The following is a 20,252-nucleotide window of genomic DNA, read 5'->3' on the forward strand; positions in this document are numbered from 1 at the left end:
GGGTGTAGCACTGACACCGTCAATCCAAGAGCTAGATAGACACTGAACCAATCACAAATGCACAATGCAAATGCATGAGGCCTAGAGGACACCAACATAAACCATGACAGACTGCTATTTATTTGTCAGGGCTGACTTTCCAATTTTTCCTCAGTCAAAATGTGGAACTCAGAAGGAATTGTTGGCAGTTATTTTAGGTGGATGTTAGATGATGCCACCTGAGCAGGATAAATGTGTGAGAAATGGGTTCTGGAGGCAGGGCCTCTTTGGATGAATGCAGACAATGGCTCACAGAAACCAGTTCAATTGGCTGGAATTAGGTGGTTTGAGAGCAGGGAGTGAAGCCTTAGGTGTTGGCACAAACTGTGGCAGCCAACAAGGTAGAATTCTCAAGAAGAATGGACCTCTTTTTTTTTTTTTTTTTTTTTTTTTTTTTTAATTTGAGATGCAATGTGCAGTTTGGTTTTATGTTCAACTCCATAAAAACCCCTTTTCCTGCAGTCAAGGGCTGTAAGTTTTAGCTAATTAGTTCCCAATCTATCTTCTTACAGTATGTTGTGTACCCTTGAACTACAGAGTAACAGACAAAGTGGCTGCCTCTCAGAGAGAGACTGTTCAGATGCCTGCCTGGCCACATGCCGGTCAGAGACTTAGGTATAATCTGTCTAAGGAGAGTGCAAGGCCTTTGTTATGCCATATGTTAATTGCCATGGAACTACAGGTGAAGGCCCAATCAGCCACCATGACCAGTGCTTCCCAGGCAGGCAGAGAGACAGGTAAATTAGGTCCTCCTCTCTTTGGGGTCTCATGTGAGCCACTCTAGTGCAGAGCCAGGAATCCTCCTCCAGACCTCCCATAGGATTTGAGAAATCCTAAGGGTGTGCCTTCCCATCAGGACCTAGAGAAGTCCTTTCTCCATGCACAAGGGCCATGACCAATAACCAAAGAGATCAGTATGGTTGGTCTTTCTGGCCAACACATCAGATGCAAAGACAAGCAGAAGCATCCAAACAATACCCAGCATTTGGAGGAAGATTTATTTACGTTAATGGGTCCTGATCAGGATCATTCCCAGAATATCAGGCCTGATCTCTGGTAGTCCAGGGCTTGTATGGGATAAGTAAGTAAGAAGTGCAGAGGCAGAATGTCTTGTCAATTGGAGATTGATTTTTACAATGTGCATCATAGTGACCAGCTGTTGCTAGAAGACCAAGCAACTGCAACTGGAATGAGAATTATTTATTACCTGGGCAACTAAGAAACTGAAGTATACTAGTGGTAGGGAGGCATTTTCTGTTACAGAATGATTAGCTCTCACAGGAAAAAAAGATAATCCTTGACATTTAACTTACCCTAATCATTAAATTAAATTGAAATAGATCATAGAGCTAAATGTAAAAACTAAAACCAGATAATTTTTAAAGTAAATATACTTGGAAATCTTCACAACCTTGGCAAGGCAACCATTTCTTAGAGCAAAAAAAAAAAAAAAAAAAAAAAAAAAAAAAAAAAAAACCCACTAGTAATAAACAGAAATAAACAGATAAATGATGCTAATCTTGTTTTTATAAACCTTCTCATTTAGAGTACCATTTAATAAAAATAAAACAAAATACTGACAGGAAGAAAAAGACTTACAATAGGCACAACTAACAAAAGATTCTGTTTTGAATGCAAATAAATGATACGCATCTGCTTTTATAAGTCTTTTAAAAGTCTTCTCTTGTGGAGTATCATTTAGGAAACATAAAACAAAGTACAGAGTAGAAGAAAAAGACTTGTAATAAGCATGATCAGCAAAAGTTTCTATTTGGAATATATAAGGTGATTTTCTGCTGCTACAGTGTGACAAACACTACCACCCAGAGAAAGTTCAAACAGACACTTACCAAAGTCCATGAGAAGTATGGCATATAAGACAATCTGCTTAACACCATTGATGAGAAAGTGTGACCAAAAGTCATATTTGCATTTTAAACTGCCTACTACATATTTAAACTAAACTTAAGATTTATAACAGGTGTTACAAAGAATAGAGAGAATTTGAATTCTTTATACACTGCTGCTGAGAATACAGAGCTGTGCAACCACTGCAGAAATCATTTGAGCCTTTATATGAAAGCTCCCTGTATGAAGCAGCATTTCCATTCAGAAATATCTCCCCTAGACATAGGAAACCCCTAAATCTATGAAGGGATTTGAACATGAATGTTAAATGCAGCTTCACTCAAGAGAATCTAAAAGCAACCCAAGTACCTCTTAACAAGTGAATAAATATGTAAATTATGATATAATCCTATATTAGTATATTGAAATATCAAAAAGATCTACTGGTACATGTGATAAATGCATGAGTTTAAAGATCAAACAGGTTGAACAATCTAACACACAGTATTGTTATGTGCTATATACTTTTATTGATAAGACTTTTTATTTTTCATTTTTTTCAATAAAGTACTATGGACCCAATTCATGCACTATCACATGTTAGGCAAACTCCACCATTGAACTACATCCCCAGCCCTACTGATGTGAAATTTAAAAGTGAAATTAATTTGTAGTAGAACATATTGAATTATAGTTGCATTGAGGAGAAATATTGGAACTACTGCCATGGGCAAGAAAGAGAAAAAAGCTTCCTATAATATTCTATTTCCTGAAATTGCTGAAGTACCAAATTACAACAAATATAGCAGCATAAAGTGACATTTACATATCATCCTATAGTTCTGTAGATCAGAAATCTGTGCATGATGTAACTTTCTGGTTCTCTGCTCTGGATTCCACAAAGAGATGGAGATGTCAGCAGGATTGCGTGGCTTTTTAAGAGACTTGGAGAATGGATCCACTTCCAAACATTTTAGGTCTTCAGAACAATTTAATTCCATGCAGTTACAGGAATAAGTCCCACTTCCCAGATGGCATCCTTCTCTGGTTCTAACAACAGTCCTTTTCTCCTGGCCCCCTTTCCTCCAAGAGAAGTATCTTGGTTGAATCAATGAGATTTAAAAAAAAAAATCAGGTTCAATTTCTCCTGTACTTTTGACGTGTGACCTGTCTTTCTGCCTCCTCTTCTGCTTTTAAGGGCTCCCAGGATTGCACGGGGTCCATCTGAGGAAATTCTTTGGTGGATGAATTCCATCAGACCTATCACAGAAGCACCTGGGTTAAGGATTGACAATAATCTGTATGGAAGTGATTAGATGGAAATATTCATATGCCAATGAACAATACATATTTTACTTAAATGGATTAATGTAACCATATATAACAGACCTTAATATAACGTATTTAAAAGGAAAAATAAAATCTAGAGAACAGAGAATTGGAGGATGGAAAAAAGGCATAAAATATGCTCAGAAAAACATAAAAGACCACAGTGACATAATGAACTCAGTAAAGTGAAGTGAATTATATATAATTATGCATATAATATTGTATATATTCAATTCAGTGATTAAAATGTTAATTCAATTATTCTTGGTATCCATTCTCAGATAACTTGTATTGAAGTGATTTGAAGAAAAAACAAATGCAACAGCAGAATGATCAAGCTATAGAAAACTGCATGACACATCCTTCTGGAGTAACTTCTGCCCTTTCTGTATAAACTTATACAAACGAATTAATTCAAAATGGCTACATAAATACTATATAAAATGTATAGGGTAGTGGAAGCAACAAGCTTTTCACGCGGTGAAAGTAACATCTAATTAGTACTATTCAGTACAAATATAGAATAAGCCACATAACTAATTTAAAATTCTCATAACCACTTAGTAAAGAAAGTTAAGAAAATAGTTAAAATTAATGTCATTGATAGATTTAAATAATACATCCAAAGTATTTCATCATGTATTTATTATAAAATGAAGCCACTTTATATTTTTATTTTAAAAATATTTCTTGACAATTTTATTTCCTTCAAAAATGTAACTATGATATTTAGTTTTACTGCTTGACTTGGACTGTAGTTTTGAATGAGATGAATATTTAACTTAATTTTTGAGTAAAGCAGTTTGCTGTCCCAATAGGAGTGGGACTGATCCAATCATCGAAGGCCTAATTACGAGAAAGGATCTAACTTCCCCAGGTGTGAGGGAATTCTTCAAAAGACTGTACTTAGGCTTCACTTGGCACTGCTGATTTTCCTGGATCTGCAGGCTACCAGCTTTCAGACTAGAAATACCTAAGCTTCTCTGTATCTCCAGCCTGCTGCCACAGTCCATAAACCTTGAAGCCAACTGCTTTAAACTTCTCTCTCTCTCTCTGTCTCTCTCTGTATCTCTTCTCTCTCATATGTCTCTTAATATATCACATATTATGCTTCCCTGGAGAAGTCTATCACAGTAACTTTATAATTTATACATTGAACATATCTCAATTCAGTTAAAAGTTTGGTTCTTCGTTATACCAAGCATATTTTTGGCCACTAATTAACATACTAGATTTACACCAAATGTTGGTAAACTTTATCTATAGAAAAGTAGGTAGTAAATTGTGTAGGTGTTCTGGAACACACAGTTTCAGTTACTTTTAGTCCAGTGCTTCAGTGCAGAAATAGGTGTAGATATCGGTAGTGTGGATATGGCTCAGTAAAACTTTATTTACAGCTATACTTTTCAAAACTTGCTCTAAAGGAATGGAGATAGCTTTCTGGTTCTATAATCTACAGAGTCTTTGCATTTTCAACAAAGAAGTTATTTTTTCTGAAAGTATCTTTCAATGGCTGAGACAATTATTTCAGCTTTACCTCTTTTTGTTAAATATCAAATAGACCAAACACTGACATAGACTAAAGAAGTTTGCTTATATGTAGATAATTTAGAGTACTTAAAAATGTCAGTATAGTTGTTAATACTGTTTCTCCTCAACTGATCTACTAATTTCATCAAAGCTCTCTGTATTGAAATTCTATGTCAGAAAAATAGATTCCAGATAAACTTAATAAGGAAATAATTTGCTAAGAATATTTGGTATAACATGTAATTCTTTTAAGGTGAACAATGTTTGTTAATAAAACTATTTAGATTATTTCAGTATAATTTAGATTATTTAGAATTATTCAGAAATAATTTAGATTATTTCTTATTCCCTATTAAGAAAGTTTCCCATAAATATTTACACAACAGCACTTCTTTCTTATTATTTAGGTTCCGCGAGCCAAAGTGTATGGCAGAAGATAGAGCTTCTTAAAGTCGTAAAAGGCTCTTATTTGGGAGATGAGGAGCAAGTGAATATATGTTAAAATGAATTTTGAAATCCACATGCAATCTGTAAGCTTTTATTTCTACATATTCTGGTTTACACACAGCTTTTGACATTAATTTGTGTACCCAGTAGAAATATGTACACATATATGGGCCAGTTGATTTTGATGCTATCAATGCCTCTATCAGAAGATGGAGGTTTGAAAATTACTCTTAATGTAAGTTTCACCTAACTTTGGAAACTTTGGCAAGGAATTGAACCAATGTCGACTGACAAGGTGCTGACTGAGACTAGTCGAAATGATTCGCTTGTCCTGGGAGCCACTGTGAAATCCATGAATGCTGTGCACTGGGAATTTGCTGTGGGATGCCTTTCAGACACTGACCTTGACAAAATCAAGCAGTGTCTAGACAGAACTGTCACCATGATTATTTTGTCTGAATGGATGGTTGGGTCAAGTAATTAACTAATTAATTAGACATTCAATCAATCTTTAAGTGATATAATTAATTAGCTTGATGCTTAAAATGTGAGAAACAGACACTTCTCAGGGTAAGGAATGTTCATAAAATGTAGTTGGTGACATCCAAAAGATTTCTCCTCCTTTGTTTACTGCCTCCATCCCTTCCTCTTTCCTCCTTCTTTTCTTATTCCCTTCCATCCTTCCTGTCTTCCCATCAACTTTAATTCACATTCCACATAATGTTTTTGGTAATTGTGCAAAAAAGCCCACCTTTTAGATCAGCTATTTTATAGGTGAGGCCCTTGTCTTATGTAGAAGATTTATTGAGGTTGTTTGTTTTCTTAGATCTGAGATAATTTTCAAGCTTTTGTTTTCATATTGTTGGCAGTGTAAACATTTGACCTTTCAGTTTTCTTTCAGAAACTTAGGTGAAATCTTTCCTAACAATTCTAGTTTTTTTCTTCCTCTCTTTAGCTTACTACTGATTATCCAAACTGTTTCTGCTTAAAACCTTAATACTGTTTGTGGCATACACAAGTCTCTTTGTGAAGGGAAAAGTTATAGCTGATAATTAGGAACTGCTACACTACACTATTGTTTTCCCTGAGTCAGTCATACTTGTTACTGACAACTTTACGTACTAAAGGGAGTGCTCTGTACCTTGTCCTCAACCCCGGTGGGACACCCACACAAGCTGAAGATAGTATGTCAGTAGTTTCCAGGTTCCATAGCAAAAATACTATTTTTAGATGTCATTATCCATCCCTAGTCACCTTTTAAAAACTTTCCTTTGATTAACTTCTGTTTGAAGAATTTTTCTGTGATAATGCTGTCTCCTGCATTTAAGTGAATCGTATTTCCTGTCACAGAAACTATGATGTTTCACATCCCTTCAGTGCCACTCTGTAGTAATGCAGCCCAGGTGACAATGTGTGCATGTGTGGACAGGCTCTACTTCAAAGCCTGTGTCTCAGGGCTTGGCTCTAGAGTGCAGAGAGGCATTCAGCTGTCAGGGCTGCTCAAATGCCTGGGATCTGACAATTCCGGGGATAACTGTCAACACATAGGTATTGGATTTGGTGGATAAAAGCCTCAACTATGCATTCATCATGGAGAGATAATAAAGCATGCTTAAGCACACCTAAGATACGCCCATCGAGACGACGCCTAATTGCTCACAGTGGAGATGTGTGCAGGAGAACAAGAGGCTCCAGTTCAGCTGCAATTTCCCTTCTCACGTCTCTCACCATACAGCTACAGACAGAAGCAAACTTTAATTTTCTGAGGCAAAATTGAAAACTACCAAAAGATAGGCACTTTTTCATTAGGCAAAATATATTCACACACTTTGTTCATAGATTCCTCACAACAGGTCACCATACTAATTCCTTTTACAGATAGTAATGTTGAGACTTGGGCTAAAAGACAATCAAAACACAGATATGACATGAACCATCAAAGAGTAAGTCAGAAAGAAAACAGTCCTTCTAATACCAAAGTCAGTAGATGCTGCCAAGCACCATTTGGCATATGAAGAAAAATTGAAAGTCCTAGAGGGCATTTTATTTTTATTACGATGACTACTGTTATGTTATTCTTGCATAAGAAAAAATACTTCTGGGGTTCAACGTAGTAATGACTGTGCAACCTCTCTTGTCCTCAATCTTAAAAAATAAGGTACTGGGACAGGGGAAGGGATTTAATTTAGATCTGATTATCCGTGATCCTAGTAGCAAACCGGGGTATTTGCTCAGCTGTCAGCAACTATTATCTCATGTGGTTGTTGCTGCTTTCGTTCAAGACTTTTCCTCAGGCTGGGGTTTTAGCTCAGCAGCACAAGCGCCTGCCTGGTGACTGAGAGGTCATGAGTTCAATTCCCAGTACCAAAAAAAAAAAAAAAAAAAAAAAAAAAGACTTTCTCTCAGTCTCTGCCTGCTGTATCAGATTGTAACAGCTTTGCCTCGTCTTTGAAATTATCCTGAACACATTCTATTCTATCTGCTAGAACTGATTGTATTTCTGTTTAGTCTCCACATACTCACCTCTTCAGAGTCAGACTGTTTTATTACTATGAAAACAAAATGCTTTTTTGTAGCGTAACTAGTGTCTGCCTCTCTCCATTCAAATCCTCTCCATACTTCACAGCCCAGCAGAATTTCCTTCTGCTCTGCTCTGAAAGATCCCTACTGCACGCACCACATAACAGTGCCCCATCAAACAGGCTGCAGAGGATGGTGGTCCCTTATGAAAACAGAGTACAGACAATTACATACGATATAGTGACTGATGATGGTTTATATATGTGCTACAATATAATTTTTATAGTCTTTCAACTCATTGTACAGAAAAGTATTTCTGAAATTATATGCCCTGTTACAATCCCAGTGGGTTCATATTTATCACATCATTTATTATACCAAGGGGCCAAGAACAGAGATTGACTTGCACCATGTAGGTTTTATAACCCACACTTTCTGTTTGCAGGATGATGAAATTACCCAACGACCCATGTCTCAGAATACACCCCAGGAATTAAGTAACACAGCACTGTTTCCCCATCCCCACAGGCATCTCCCTAAGGTGTCATGGACTGAATGCTCGCCCCTTTGTCATATCATAGAGTTCTGACCCCTGTGATGGCGTTAAGAGTTTGGGTTTTTAAGATGGAGTTAAGTTTAGACAAAGTCAGGAGGGTGGAGCCTTTCTGAAAGGTTGAACTTGCTTTCACTCTATATTCTGCAATGTGAGGACACCGAAGATGAGCATATGCAAATCAGTAAGTGGGACCTCACCAGTTACAGGACCTGCAGGCAGCTTTGTCTTGGCCTTAGTCCCTAGAACCTTGATAAATTAACTTCTGTTGCTTAAACTACCCAGCTAAGGTAGCATGTTACAGTGAATAAAATTAAGGCAATATTGGTCTTCATTCAGTTCAGGGAAGGAAACAAGACAAGCTGCTTCCAGGTTGCCTAAATTATTATACCATTTAAACAATGGAATTGCGTAGACACACACACACACACACATACACACACACACACACACACACATTCAGTTATTTACAGGTGAGACAAGGGAGAGAACCTACAGGATGGGAAAATAACCAGCTACAGCTTTGAGATATTTTTTTTGTTCCAGGAGATAATTACAGGACTATTCTTTATTGCTTTACTCCTTACGTGAAGCCCAGTGCTAACAAAAAATATAATTTCTCTGAGGATTTCAATATCTAATAAGTTGTCTACTTTTATCCTATAAGGAGTACATGAGAACTCATCTCCAAAATCCTTAATATTCATCATTCATCTCAGTGTAGAAGACCCCATATGTATGTCTTGGTTTAGATTTAACATTTTTCACTGGAATGGTTTTCATGCAGACTTTTGAGGTTTTGTAGAAAAACTGGAATTACATTCAGAGCGTGAGAAGGACTGAGCATTTTAAATGATTAGTAACTAAGAAAACTTTCCCTGGAGTTGTGTAGGAAGTGAATCTGCCTTATTTTAACAGAATCTGAGCTCCGCAGCTGCTCCTGAGAGTTAGATGATCTAGAGAGCTGTCTGGAAATAACTTTGAAGTAGCTCAGAGTGTGGGACAGTTCTTTAGGGAGACCAGCGAGGTAAACAGAGAAAACAGTACCTGAACTGAAAGGATGATGGACATAGGGATTCAGGCCAGAGGCACATATGAGGGAGGTCAAGGCAGGAAAGGGCGGATTGCTCCTTGACAGAGAGTACAGTGAATCTGTGGCAGGGCAGAGCTGCTGGATAAGCCTTGCCTTCTTTGCCATGTTGTCTTTTCTTCTGGAAGTCCTGTTCTTGCTGATATTGTTTCAGGCATTTCCAGTAAAACTACAAACAACTGTGTTTTCCACAGCTCAAGAAAGGATTAGCAGGGGGAAATTTAGATGGATGGCGAAGAAAGTGATTAAACAAATGAAAGTCAAGAAAAGTCGGAAAGCTGAGAAGCCTACACATACTAAAGCAGGGGCTCCAGCCTGTGAAGGGAAAGATTGAAAGAGTGGTGAACCACTCAGCACATTAAAATTTGCAACTACTGCATCCCAGACACTTTATCAGATACTGGTTAACCTGGTAAGTTGTTCAGGTGATGATCTGCCCTCCAGAAATTCCATTTCAAAGAATGCCTGAGCAGCAAGGATTCAGAGACTATCTTCGAGGCAAAAACCACAGGCCTAAGGATATGTTCTGTTTGTTTATAAAATCTGAATTTGTAGTTTAAAAGCTTTTATTCCAGCTTCTCATCTCTAAACTATTGTAGTTCTAAGTCCTTCCTGGGTTATCAATTTTCTTGATGCCAGTCTAGCTCTGAAGACATCTGAGTTCTCCTTTTACAGAAGGGGAAACAGAGGAAGAAATGCTAAGGGATTTGCTTCATTCTTTTATTAAAAGGAACAGAACCCAAATCCCTTATATCAAGTCCAGCACATTTATATCAGGGCTGTTGGTGTTCTATGTAATCAAGTCCCAACTGACTCTCTAGGGTTTTTCAGAATTCAATGTCCAAAGAGAGCATGACTAGTTATTGTTCTAGTTACTTGGCACCCTCTCACCTTTTTTTTTACTTCTTTTTTCTTTTTCCAGGTGAATAAGGCAATGGAACAATGTCGGACAGGTTTCAGGGTGTGTGGTGCAGGCTTAGGCTGATGGACTGCTCCAAAAATCAATTACCATTTCAGTTCCAATGAAGGGAGACAGTGGATGGTGTCAGATGCTCAGACCACTCCTTCTTCCTCACCCTGTACTAAAGTCCGTATCCTGGACTCTTCTGCTTCGTGAATTCTCCCCTGGCCACTTGCTTTCCAGCCTTCATCTCCGGGAGCAACTCTGATGTGAATCAGAGATTGTAGCTACTCTTCTTCCCCACACTATCACCTAGTAGCTGTTGACACGTAATGATTTTCAGTTGCAACTGACTGGGAGAAGAGTATTGTTTTAATTGCTATTGAATAACAGTAAATTAAATGGGGTATCGGGGAAGACAGGAGTTGATGGGAATGGGAATTGTACTTCTGTTCGGAGGCATAAATTTGGATGACTGCAGTTGTACTGTAACTCAGAAAAGTGAGAATTTATGATTTTTTTTTATATACTGGGAAAACCTCTAGAGTAGATTGCATTTTCTTTCTAATAGTAGGTTTAGTTTGTTCTCTATAGAGAAATGACAAGGCAATAAAAGAGGTCCCTGCTTTATGACACCAGAATATTTTAGATAAGACTCAGTACTGAGCCTTAATTGATTTTATGCTGGTGCAAAAGAAAAGCAGAGCAGAGAAGGGAGATGGGAAGATGGTGTTACAGCCCCCAGCCAAGTTATTCCAAGTCTCAGGAACAAAACAGGGAGAAAGCTAACATTTTATGTGTTAGAAAAATCAATCTACTGAGTGTCTGTCCTGTGTCCATCCTTGGGCAAGGTGCTTTGGGACATTAAATAACAAATGCAAGACAGCAGAAAAGCTTGGACTCAGATTGTATTGTAATAATTTAAAGTTATATGCATAATTTTGTAGCTTGTTTGTTATTCATTAGTTATTAACTGCATAAGGAATTATGTAAATGTTTGAAAAAGGAGGAAAGGTTTAGAATCAAAGACTGCGTTATGTGGTTCATCCATATTAAATGACTGGGACACAGTGAAAGTCAGTGTGAGTTAGCAGAATCTAGTGATGCTTCTTATACAAGATGGGCCCCAGAGGACTGGCTGAGATGAAGAGAAGCAGGAAGGGAGATATGGCTCAGGAAATGAGGCTAGTGTGACACAGGAGAGATTGCAAAAATGGTAGGAACACACAGGAAATGCACTTGTCTAAAGTTGTGTCTGTGTTGCCTTAGATGGATGCAGATGACATTAATTCAAACTCATGGGAGCTTTTCAAAGGGCCTTAGCCTGACCTACCCTCTACTGGCAGTAGGAAATAGTATTTAGTTTCTGGCTCAAACAGACAGCTAGCTGGGTGGGATGACTTCAAAGCATTGCAAAAAATACCAGCCTCAAATATGTCTTTGACTTGCTTGTCCATCACTGACTAGAAGCAAAGAAAACAGGAAGAAAAGACATAGAAAACGATGCTTCACTGAGTAGTAGAAAGTTCAAGGCCCTTAGATTCAAAAGAAGTGACTTTAAATTCCTTTAATCTGCAATATGGTGAGCACTCAGATTCCCAGTAAACATGGCAAGTTTATGTTACATTAGAGAATTAAAAAATACACAGAAATAAAACAGTGTATGGCACTAGGAGACCCACAATAAATGATAAAATTATTCATTTAAGGAAAAAAATCAGACACTGCAAAGGAAATTTTCCAACTTGACACTTTTGGTGACAACTTTAGTACTTATAAGACAGGACCTGAGGCTTCACTGAAAAATTATTGTCTCCTCTTATTTTTCACCTAGTGCTTCTCAACCAATGTGGAATCATGTCAAGTCTTCCTTCCCAGGGCTATGAGATGCTCCTGTTCTTTTTAACCTAGCACATCACTAGTTATGGAATGATACTATAGTTTCTACTGCATGCTCACTGCTTCTCCACAACTGTTCAGTTAAAAAATCATAAAGTGAATCATCAATGTCAGGGACCATCTCTATTGGGAAAAAATAAACTGCCTTTCTGCAGGGGGTGCTGAGGACAAGATGCAAACTGAGAGCTGGCTCTCTAATCAGAAGGGCTGGCTGTAACAAAGATGACTAGAAGAAAGTGGCACGGAGAAGCGAGGACCAAAGTGTGCTGAGGGGAAGACAGCAAATGTGCCACACACTGTTTTTTGTGCTTTGCATATCGATTTTAATTCTTCCTAAAATTCCATGAAGAAATTATTATTATATCTGTATTAGAGAAAAGGAAACTGAGGCACACAGTCAAGATTAAAAAAATGGCTCCATTACACAGCAGTAGGCACCAGGACTAGGACTTACTCTTGGACAGTTTAGCTTTACAGCCCGTGCCTTAGCCTTCGTGTTGTACTGTTTTTCCAAGAGAGGTTTCAGATTTGGAATCCCTGGATTTCTCATGTATGCTCTGAGCTGGGATTCTGTCATTCTCACCCGCAACGAATGCTGAGTACTCGGTCACTTACCCAATGGGTATGTGGACCCAGCCTTTCCCAAGATCCCAGTCATGGTTCTCAGCCATCTCTGTGGAGGACTTGGCCTGTGTTTTAGTGCAATCATGTGTTTGGCTCTTATTTTTATTCACCCTCTACAAAAAATGTTTTCCCTCACATATTCAATCATAGTACTAGGAAAGAAATCTAGAATAGTATTTGACACATTTCCTTTTTAAAACCCTATTTTCAATTCGTGTCTTCATTCAATAAATGTAGTAGTATTAAGGACTCCTCAAACATAATTTATCATTTCAAAGCAAATGAGATTAGGCCCTGGAGTTTTAGGACTTGCCCCCTACACGCCCAAACACACCTTTTTAAAAATTCTCTTGCAGGTTCCTTCTGCTTGCCAATGCCCCCTGAGTTAACGGTTCTGAGGATTTAATGATGGGACTTCACGCTGAGATACTTCTCCAGACCTCTTTATTTTTTTAAGATATGGTCCCATAAGACAGGGCTGCTAAATTGCCCAGGCTGGATTTGACCTTTCCTCCTGCCTTAGCCATACAGAGTGTTGGAATTACAGGCATGGACCACCATGCCAGGCTCCCGTGCTCCTCTTTAGCATTCAGGCAGATCCATGGTGAAATTCTGTGCATTAAAAACTTTCTTGTAACTCTCTCCTCTCCCTTTGAATGCGCACATTTCCTTCCTTCTTCTTGTCTTTGACAAATCACCTCACACCAATTCTGTGAAAACCAGAAATGTGGGGTCCTCTGTGTGTGTGTGTGTGTGTGTGTGTGTGTGTGTGTGTGTGTGTGTGTAAAGGAGAATTGCACATAGTAGGCTTAGCTGTGGCATCCTTGCTTACTGGCTACTGTCTCTCTGAATCCCTTTACCTATCAATACATTTAGCTGTGTATCTGTGTGGGCTATTCCGGGCTAATCTGCAGTGCTAAGATGCGAGTAACTGATTAACATAAAAGCAATATTTTTACCCATGGTAAGATAGCATTTTCAAAATGAACATTACAGGGCTTACAGATTTTTCTGAGAATGATCACAGATCTCCACATGGATTTCTTTCAAACTTTGTCGTGCCTCAAAGTTATGGAGAAGAAAAATCTGTCAACAGTGGACACTTGCACTGTCATTCTCCCTATGTGTTCTAAATTGACCCCAAAACTACTGAGGCAAGCTAAATTTCCTTGTATTGCTCATTTATACACTGTAGGTTCCTGAGCATCATTGATAATCTGCCTCTTTTCTATGACCATCACCTAATTTTTCTAGTCAACCAGAAATTAAATGCAACCTCAAAAAACAACAACAAAAAAATAATGGTCAGAAGTCACCAGTAGGGTAACAGCAACAAGAACAGCAACAACTCTTGGAGTTGGCAACAGTGTTAAGTGTTATTCTAATTGGAGATCTTCATGCTCCACCTCCAAAGAAACACAGCTGTGGCTTCAGATGATCCAGAGAAGAGTTATAAGCTAAAATAAAAATTTTTTACAGAGCAGGACTACACATTTTTTAAGCACGGTTTCCCTCCTAGATGCAGGACTGTGGGAGGTCCCTGGCTGTGAAACACAAGGATGGTTGTCTGTTCTGGAAACTTGGTGTTCTGGAGCTCCTAATGGGAGCTCCTCTGAAGCTTCCCTGCAGGGGCACAGGAGGCTACAGAGGCTCAGTGAACAGCAGCTGCATATGCAGCTTTCATTAAGAGCTGCTCAACTCCAACTGCAGAGTCTATAAAATGCTTGACAGTTCTAGGAAAGAAATATGTGACCTTCAAAACAGAGTTTACTTTTTCCCTAAACATACTTAGATGATTAATTTCTCCAACAGTTTCCTGTAACTAAATCAGTATTTTTATGAATTTCTTGAACAACCATAATGGTACTTTGTCTTAAACATATACTATAAGGACAGTAATAGACTCTATATCTGCAGTGTTTCAGCCTCATCTTTGGTCATGAGTCTTAGTGAAAGAATGAATATAACCTTTTAAATGCAATGATTTCTGCTGAACTGGCCAGCTGCATTCTTCTCGCTGTGAGCTACTGAATCAGATTTTCTAGCGTCCTGGCTCCAACACATAAGAAAAATAATTGTGACTCCTTTCAGTTCACTGGGTGAGGAAATGCCCAATTACCTTCTGGGGCTCTCATGTTCATTGCTGTTTTTGAGTTTTTGGCTCTAGGCTCCTCTCCAGTTTCCTCTCTAGTTACCTTACCCCAATCCCAGTGGCTTGGCCAAATGAGGTTTCCAGGACGCAAAACCAATCCCAAGGCATGGAGTTCTGGGAAAAACAATGAGGCATATGGTTACTGTTTATTTCATAATGTGAAGGTCACATACAGTTCACTGATCTCAACTATTACTTCTTCGACCCAGATATCTGATAGCTTAGATACTTTGCTTTTATACTACTTAATCTTACATTTGAAGTCTTGATAATTAATAATAGGACAATTGCATTCTCCAAGGAAATAAAGCTATCAATTTTAACTTGGAGATTATATAACTAATTAATGCTATGTTTCTTACTTGGAAAACCTTATGAAATTTCTTGATCTTGCTTCTCTCTCAGTATCTTGAATTACACTCTACAATCGATTTCTGTGAAAGATTTTTGGAAATTGAGTATGGTTTCTGGACTGTTTTAAACACCAGTTTGCCAGGGATCCAACAATTATATGAAGTCACATTATTTAACCACGCAATTCCATCTATATTAATTCTCCTCACCTCATTAGAAGTAGATAGAAAAGGTGATGAAAATTTAGTTGAAGAACTAGATGCGAGCATGTGTAATCCAGTTGAGTTTCTGTGATGTCCACTATAGAAAGTTAATAATTGAGACAAAGTTTTACTGACTTCCAGTGGGAATTACCAGTGAAGAGATTAAATTTTCTTAAGTCAAAAATATCTTTGAAAGTGTCACTGTTATAATCATTATTCCTGATGTTTCACAAAGCACATTAAAATATAATACATAAGTGGGTTATTCTTAATTCCTGCTTTTCAAGTATTAAGTGGTAATGGAATTCCTTATTTGCAAACCTCTGTAATTTAATCTGTGCCTAAATAGATTTGTCTTATCTGTTCAATAGATAACCCTAGATAACTTCAGTGCTTGGGGGAGATTTCTTTTTCATATTCATTTTTTTTCACTAAAGTAAAAGGGATACATAAAAGCATGCATTCAGAAACTAAGTACCCTGAAGCTGTTTTAAAAGACTTTTAACATTACTCATTTTTAAAATCATTTTCTTCAAAGAACCAGGGACTTAGGGTTCTCTTCTCAGCAAATTTTATTAGAGTCTATCCTTTTAGCTGTTAGCATTTCTGTGAAATATTTTCAAACAGCTTATCTTTTAGTTTACCACTCATTTCTTCAGCTGCATCTAGTTTACTATTAAATGCTTTCATTGTGTTGTTATATTTTTTCAATTATGCATGGATTATTGTTTTTCAGTTTTCATTCCATTATTTTAAAATTTTTATTAGTACATGTTTGCCATACATAATGATCACGTTCATTGTGGGAAGTTGGTACATGTAAATAACACGTTAATTTTTTAATTTACTCTTTCCTTCTCAATATTCTCTCCCAACTTCTCTTCTTCCCTATTGCAAAAAATCTATCTGCATGTTTCCTTTTATCTTTTACTTTTGCTCTTTAAATTATGTAAGTTTGGGCTTCTCAAATATGGGAAGCCAATGTGTTAAACTTGTGTGATTTACTTCTCTCCACTCTATTATCTCAAGGTGCATTCATTTTCCCATAAAAGACTCAAATTTATCCTTATTTATATTGTTGTTTGTAAATTTTAGTTCTTATTCAAATCTTCCCTTTTCAGTTCCCTAACACTTTAAACAGAAGAAATAGAGAAGCAAAATTAATTCTTTAAATAAATCAATGTCAAGGTTCATGTCTAATATCTAATTAAGGGGCATCTATAGTTCTGTCTTTATTTTTTGTTTTATTCGTTTTTCCCTTCTATGTTTGTTAATGAAATTTAGTTGACTGGTACACATGAAAAACTGTAGTGCCTCTTCATGATGTGGTTTTTTTTCTGCAGAGAGGATTGATCTCATTTTCTAGAAGGCAACAAACGAAAAGTTTACCTCAGTTTTGTTAGTGTCTCATCCGACTTGACACTGCTTTACAACATTCGGAAGACTCATTTTAATGCTAGTCCCGTGAAATTTCTCAAGGATATCCCTGTAGAAATATAAACTAAGAGCCTGCAAGGAGTGTCTCTCCTGTGGACCTTCAGGTCATTTTCTCTTCTTTTGTTTTGTTTTGGTCTCTCTAAAACTAGCATCAGTATGAATGTGGATTTTCTTCTGGGTTTCATATCCTCTTGCTCTGCATAGCTCCTATAAAATGCCTCAAGGCCAGCCCTGTGTCAGTGGTCAATGCTTCTTCACATAATAAGCCCTGTGTCAGTGGTCAATGCTTCTTCTGTCGGTTGCACCTTTATCTGGAACCAGGACCCTTCACACGGCCTGCTGTGGCAACCTTAGATTCCTGTAATTTCCTCTGCAAATGTTCACTCCTCATTCCTGTAAGTTTTCTTAAAACTTTGATGGCTTCTCCATATCTCAGTCATTTATTTCTCTGGTATTTCTGTCTCTGGGCTCAATCTAAGAGCAGGAAAACGTCCTGCTAAGAACAGGCAAAGAGCACTACCCAGAAAGTTAGGACGATAAATTTTTGTGCTCTATTTTCTCAAATCCTGGCTGCCTCAAACACTTTCAGGATCTTTGAATAAATTTCTTTTCAGTCTATCCTATGTATTTGACTATGGTGCAATAATTGACCTACTGCAAACTCTTTCACTATAGTTAGAACAGAAATATCTTCACACAATTCAGAAACGTAGTTTATAAAAGGATTTAAGAAATGAGTACTCATTTTCCAGATGTCCCATTATTTTGACCAAGTCTATAGCTTTTTATTATAAGCTAAAATGTCCTGTCCTTTCTAAATCATTTTGTGCAATTTTTAATAATAATTTTAAAAGGAATTTCTTTTGTTCCACCTCCCTTGCCCAAAGAACACCATGGTGTTTCCCCAACTTTTTATTGTATATCAGTGGCTCTGAATAATAGATTAGAAGGGTATGTATCTATCCAATTATGTTTCCCAGAGCTGCAGATTTTTCATAATGACTGTATGTCAAACTTTCTAGAGTCACAGTGAAATTTATTATTTGAATTTACCCATATGTGACACAAGTTTTAGCAGGATATCTTAGAACATTTTCAAATGTAGCCTACCCTTTTTTATTTAAAGAGAGAAAACAAAACAAAACAAAACTACCCTTTACATCTACAAGTTTTCCATACTCAGATTCAACCAACCATGGATTGGAAATATTTTTTGAAACATTGTATCTGTACTCAACTTGAATGGACATTTCCAGTTATCATTATTACCTAAACAGTCGATTTTTAACAACCATGTAGACATCATTTACATTGTATTAGGTTAAAGAAAGAACCTGAAGATAATTTACAATACATGAAAATACCACACTGTATTATTTTTCCAAAGGGTTTAAGCAACCATGGATTTGGTCATCCATAAAAGGAAACTAAACACAAACTCTCTATAAATGCTGAGGGATGATTATACTATTTTGAATTTCAAAATATGCATATAAGGTACAACATTTTTCAGACTCAGTGGCCAGAGAATTATTTTTCATGAGTCCTAAAGGTTAGGGATGAAGAAAAAGATTTAGGCAGCATATTCTTAAATATCATTTATGATATACATTTATGGACTAGGTTACTATTAAAAGTACTGAGCACTGAAATATCTTTTAAATATATATGCTGATATTTTAGTTTGGCAAAACTTTTGAAGGAAGGAATATTTACTTGCCAGTAAGTGAATTTTTGCAGAATTATTGCTTCTTGATTGAATAACATTTGTTAATGTACATTGATATTGCCTTCTAGGCAGTAATTAGTCAAGAGCTGCTAGTTTCTTCTAGTTTAAATTGTCTTTTGAATCACATAATAAGCCCTGTGAAATGAATGATGTGTGTATTTTAAGTGTGAACAAATTAAGTCTTTAAAAAGTTAAGTAACTTTTCCAAGTTATGATATATTGAATAAGACATAGAAAAAGAGATGAAGTCAAATACAGGAAAATAATTTTTGAGTGTATTAACATTTCTTCTCTTAATATAAATTTGTGTAATATAATCCAACTATCTTCAGTACTCCGTGAGTTAGAAAATTCCAGGAAGAAAATGTGTAACCTTGATGGTAATAGTACATAATAATATATTATAGGTAACATTTTAATGGTATATATTTTATGTACATTACAGTGTTGCAAGTGACTTCCATGAACATATTAATTCATTTAATTCTCACAGTTATTGCAATTGTATTAATCATAATGCTATTATCAGAAATCACAGCCAATTTTTGAATATTTTGTGATGGGTCAGGCTTTTTATACGCATTATTCCCATTAATATTCACAAATAAATAAAACATGAACTAATTATTTCTGCTGTGATGGTACTGAGGCAGAGAAAGCTAAATGGAATTCTCAATACCAGCTGAATAGTGATTCCAATGCAGACTGCATGAAGCAGAACTAGTGTGTGTAATTGCAAAGTACACTTGAGCCAAACCTTGAGGGTGGCAGCAATGAGTACAAAACATCATGAAATACTACTTAAATTCTATCCCTTTTCATGTTTTCTCATTTAAATTCCCATAAAGGATTGATGACCAGCACCTAAGCAATTATATTATTTTGTGTTATTGTTATGGTTAAATAATAAATGTTATGGAATCCAGATAAAATTAATCATAATAGTAAAAACATGTCTCAGGAGAAGATTTTGCAAGTCTTTTACGCTGGCAATGCTGCAACTAGACTCCCTGAAGACAATAAAGGTAATTAATTTCTAACATCAGTAAGCACAGGATTCATTATAAAATAGCAAATTGGAGAGAGGAAAACTCAGTTTATTGCCATAGAAATGTCGATTTAGTGTCCTTCACATTCGTATTTCCAAGAATTAAATCAGCATTTCCCTTAACAATACACTTCTCCACCTGCAGTCAGGATATGCAGGGAAATACTTTAGGAATTTAACCCTTAAGAAATGCCCAGATCAATGTTTTATCTTCATGCAGTTTAAAACAGATGGGAAGAATCATAAAAGGGCTAATACAAGATGAGGTTGCTCCTTAAAATTATTACTCAGAACAATTTGTTCCAGACTTTGCTCTTGTTGCTAGTTATCTGGAGGATTATATATCACTTAGCAGTAGCCGTGTGTCTCTCTGTGTGCTGACTGTACTTGCTTACTTCAGCAGTGTTGAACATGGCTGTGTGACTTCTTTCCATCAATGGAGTGTGGATAGTTGTGAGTGTGCAATACCTCAACAAACGCTATTGACAGATTGCTCTGGAGTGGTGCGTGCCTTTGGTTGGGTCTGTCCCTCTTAGATCTCAGATTAAA

Source organism: Cavia porcellus, unplaced genomic scaffold (assembly GCF_034190915.1).
Source record: "Cavia porcellus strain 051 isolate PalLab524CR breed Dunkin Hartley unplaced genomic scaffold, mCavPor4.1 scaffold_18, whole genome shotgun sequence".
Lineage (NCBI taxonomy): Eukaryota > Metazoa > Chordata > Mammalia > Rodentia > Caviidae > Cavia > Cavia porcellus.